Raw genomic sequence first — 5,336 nt, forward strand, 5'->3', positions numbered from 1 at the left:
TAGTATCGTCGCGTATAGATTTCTGATTCAATATTGATTCGAGACCAAATCAATTCGTTTCGTAACGATTTTTGGTGTTGAAGGTGTATTATGTTTCGTCGGTAGTCGTGGTACTAGTATTTCATCATAATGGATTTATTGTTTAACACATTAGAATATTACTTTTTACAGCCCTTTTCTTATGGATAATTTACACTTTTGACCCTTCGTATAAAAGAATTTCCATTTTAGTCCTTAAACCATTTTTCTTGACACTTTAGTATCAAAACTTGTTGAAAAGGTATTTTTTAGCTCAAGTTTGTTTGGAAAACAGTTTTAGTCCCTCAAAATGATGTTTTCTCGGCTGAAACCTCATTTTTCGCAACTTTTACACTTTTGGCCCAAAATAGAAATTTTTTGCATCTTTGGTCCTTTTTAAATATGAAAAGTATTTTTAACCCTTGAAATGGACTTGGAGCACTAGTAGTCCCCTGTTTTACAGAAAAGTACAGTTTCAGCCCTTCAAATTTGAAAATCTCGCATATTGGGCTTTTGTTGGGCCGAAAAATTCATTTTTGGCCCATTATGCATAAAATTTTACATTTTAATCCTTCAAGAGAGTATATTTCTAGAAAATACTTTATTAAAACTGTTTTGTCTCCTTTCAACCATCAGAATTCATATTTTGTCATTTTGGGCCTTTTAATTTTATGTTTTTAACATTTTGAGCCCAAAAATGGGTTTTTAGCCCAAAAATGTTCATATTAACCAACTTAGTTATTTTCCTAGAAATGATTTGTGTGTAATAATATGTTTTATATTTGTTTCATACAACCTAATGTAAATCTCGGTTTTAAGGACTTTTTGACTAGATCCAACACCACAATCTCATAAATACAAGAATATAAACATAGAAATCACACAAAGCATACATATACCCATAGATCTACACATTTGCTTGTATTCCCCCCCCCCCACAAAACTCATAAAAACCGAAAAATAGGGGGTATGAAGCTCACCTTGAGTTGTAGTTTCGGTTTTGAAGAGAGAAAAGAAGAAAATCTCGATCCTAGCATGTCTTCTTGGTAGATCTCGAGTTTAGTGACTTCTACGGTGCATGATCACAAGTTGGAATAGATTTAGAAAATATTTTTGATGAAATGAAGTAGCTAGATCATGGATTAGTCATCAACTTACCTTAGATGATGTGTTTGTGGGAAAAACCTCCTTCAAAAGCTCGTGATTCTCGAAATTTTTGAAGAAGGAGGGAGTAGATGTTCTTCAAGACTTAGAGAGAACGGAATGAATTTTTGTGAGTGTGTGTGTGTTGTTTTCGGCCGAGAGTAAGAAGAGAGGGGAGAGAGTGCATGGAAATATGAGTAAGGCTTGGATGCATGATGAATAACAGCCTAGTCACCCACAAAATAACAATGAGGTGGCTAGCATACATCAACCCTTCTTCTTGGGCTTGCCTTGGGCCGAGAATGGAGAGGGAAAAAAAAGATTTTTGGGCTTTATTGCCCCTAAGCCCATGCTAGAGTTAGATTGAATGATTGTTGGTCCTATAAAATATAAGTGTGATTTTTATACTTTGTTGGGCTAGTTTAAGTTAATTATGGTTCATAATGTTTCATAATATTTAATTCATTTCATTCTAGGCCCAATATGGCCCAAAATGTTGGAATAAATGAAAGTGGGTCCAATTAGAGCCCATTTAAGAGTTCTAAGTCCAAGATGGTCAAATTGGAAGCTTATTGGTCCATTGGGCCCAATAAGGAAGTCCTAGTCCAAAATGGACCTAAACAAGAACTTCTAGGGTTGCCAATTGCTTGTTGAGTATTTTGAAATGCTTGTATGATGTATTTGATTGCAATTTTGTTGTCACAGAGTAAGCATCATACATGTCCTTATGTTTTTTATTCATAATTTTACTTAAGTGTTGTAGTTACAAGGCACAAAATTTATAGTTGTGACATCATCCCCCCGTTAGAGGGAATTTCGTCCCGAAATTCTGTTTGAAAGCTAGATTTGAGAATGCTAGAATAGGTGAGGGTAATTTTTCTTCATTTGATCTTCGCGTTCCCACGTGAATTCTGGCCCATGCTTCGCGTTCCATCGTACTTTCACGATCGGGATGCGACTTTGCTTGGTACGCTTCACCTCCCTGTCCATGATTTCAACTGGTTCTTCAACGAACAGGAGATTCTCGTTGATTTCAATTTTGTCAAGGGGAATGACGAGGGTTTCATCCGATAGGCACTTCTTTAGATTTAAGACATGGAACACAGGGTGCACACTGTTTAGTTCTACGGGTAGTTGTAGTTTATACGCCACTGGACCTATTCGGGCGACGATCTCGAAAGGTCCAATGTATTGTGGGTTCAGTTTTCCCCGTTTGCCGAAACGAATGACTCCCTTCCAAGGTGAGACTTTTAACAGTACTCGATCCCCGACCTGAAATTCTAAGGGCTTTCGCCGTTTATCGGCGTAGCTCTTTTGTCAGCCGCACGATGCTTGTAATCGAGCTCTGATTTGAACGATCTTTTCCGTGGTTTCATGAATGATCTCCGGTCCCATTAGCGTCTTGTCCAATGTGTGTGCTTTTGCTAGTTGGGTGTCACCCACCTCAGCCCAACATAACGGTGACCTACAATTACGCCCGTACAGTGCTTCGAAAGGAGCGACCTTGATGCTCGAATGGTAACTGTTGTTGTACGAGAATTCGACTAAAGGTAAATGGGTATCCCAATACTTCCCAAAGTCTATCACACATGCGCGAAGCATGTCTTCGAGCGTTTGAATGGTTCATTCGCTTTGACCATCCGTTTGCGGGTCGTAAGCGGTGCTCATGTCGAGATGAGTTCCCAGTGCTTTCTGGAGTGATTGCCAAAAACGTGAAGTGAACCTACTGTCTCTATCCGAGATAATAGACACTGGTACTCCGTGGAGTCTCAAGATTTCTCGAATGTAGAAGCGTGTCAATCTCTCCATCTTGTAGGATTCTTTTATTGGCAGGAAATGGGCAGATTTCGTCAGTCGGTCGACTATTAACCATATGGTGTCTAGTCCATCCGACGTCTTGGGTAGCTTGGTCACGAAATCCATAGAAATTCCTTCCCATTTCCACTCAGGGATTACCAGTTGCTGTAATTACCCTGAGGGCTTCTGGTACTCCACTTTTACGTTGACACAAGTAAGGCACTTACTAACATAGGTGGCAATTTCCGCTTTCATGTTAGGCCACCAATAGTGTTGTTTAATATCCAAATACATCTTGTCTGAGCCGGGATGGATGGAGTATCGCGTCTTGTGGGCTTCCTTCATAACTACCTTCCTAAATCCTCCGAGTTTAGGGACCTAAATATAGTTCATGAAGTAGTATACTCCGTCCTCTCTTACCTCTAGATTCTTCTCCATTCCGCATAGTGCTTCGCTTGCTCTGTTCTCCGTCTTCATGGCTTCTAACTGGGCTGCTCTAATCTGAGTGGTTAAGTTGGATTGGATGGTGATTGAGAGAGTTTTCGCACGACGATTAGAGTACTCCTTCCGGCTCAATGCATCAGCTACCACGTTGGCCCTTCCTGGGTGGTACTTGATTTCACACTCGTAATCGTTTAACAATTCAACCCATCTTCGTTGTCTCATGTTCAACTCTTTCTGGTTCAAGACGTTCTGAAGACTTTTGTGGTCCGTGAAGATGGTGCACTTCGTACCATAAAGGTAATGCCTCCATATCTTCAGAGCAAGGACCACTGCTCCTAATTCCAGATCATAGGTTGTATAATTCACTTCGTGCGTCTTTAGTTGGCGGGATGCGTAAGCTATCACCCTTCCACGCTGCATGAGAACGCGACCTAAACCCTGATTTGACGCGTCACAGTAGACCACGAAATCTTCCGTTCCCTCCGGTAGAGATAGTACCGGGGCACTACAAAGGGCTTGCATCAGGGTTCGGAATGCAACCACTTGCTTGTCCGTCCATTTGAATGGTACGCCCTTCTGCGTAAGTGAGGTAACTGGCTTGGCGATTTTAGAGAAGTTTTGAATAAACCTCCTATAGTAGCCTGCTAGACCTAAGAATTGACGAATTTTCGTGGGTGTTGTCGGGACGGCCCATCCTTCGACGGCTTTGACCTTGGAAGGATCCACATAAATTCCTTCTTGACTAACAACATGACCTAGGAAGTTCACACTACGGAGCCAAAATTCACACTTGGGGAGTTTTGCGTATAGCTTTTCCGATCGCAAAGTTTCTAGAATTTGTCGGATATGTTGACCATGCTCTTCCTCGCTTCGGGAATAGACAAGAATGTCATCAATGAAGACAATGACAAAGTTGTCGAGGAATGGTCGACAGATTCGGTTCATCAGATCCATAAATGCGGCAGGAGCATTCGTTAGACCGAATGGCATTACGACAAATTCATAATGTCCGTAACGAGTTCGGACAGCGGTTTTAGGAATATCCTCTTCCCGGACTTTGAGTTGATGGTATCTGGACCGTAGATCTATCTTAGAAAAGTAACTAGCTCCTTGGAGCTAGTCAAATAGATCGTCGATTCGCGGGAGTGGGTAGCGATTTTTGACAGTGAGTTTATTGAACTCTCTGTAGTCGATGCACATCCTAAAAGATCCGTCCTTCTTTTTGACAAACAGGACCGGAGCTCCACATGGCGAGTAGCTAGGTCGGATGAATCCCTTGTCCAGGAGTTCGCTGAGTTGACTGGACAATTCCTGCATTTCAGCAGGAGCTAGCTGGTAGGGCGATTTAGCGAGAAGGGTTGCTCTTGGGACGAGGTCAATTCTGAATTCGACTTGCCTTTCTGGGGGTACTCTAGGAAGATCTTCAGGAAATAAGTCAGGAAATTCACGTGCTACTGGAATATCTTGAATGTTAGTCTTTTCCTTGGTTTTATCCACTATGTGAGCCAGGAATGTCAAATCTTTCTTTTGTAGATGCTTTTGTGCCTGGATGCACAAGATAAGGCGAAGGTTCGTGCTGGGTTTGTCTCCGTAAATAACTAGGGTTTCGTGATTAGGAAGGTGAAGACGAACGGCCTTCTTGTGACACATAATCTCAGCATGGTAGAGGCTTAACCAGTCCATGCCAATAACCACATCGAAACTCCTAATGGACACAGGCATTAAGTCTATTCGAAAGACGTGTTGGTTCAGGGTTAGGGTACATCCGATGTAGATTTCCCCTGTGGATTCGGTTTTCCCATTGGCCATTTCCACCGTAAAGGTTTCATTGAGCTTCTGGGGTTGTTGTTTTAATAAATGCTTAAACTTATTGCTTACGAAACTTCGCTCCGCTCCGGTGTCAAATAGGATGCATGCATAAGTGTGGTTTAGGG

Source organism: Lactuca serriola, chromosome 2 (assembly GCF_051521515.1).
Source record: "Lactuca serriola cultivar US96UC23 chromosome 2, Lser_US96UC23_V15, whole genome shotgun sequence".
NCBI lineage: Eukaryota > Viridiplantae > Streptophyta > Magnoliopsida > Asterales > Asteraceae > Lactuca > Lactuca serriola.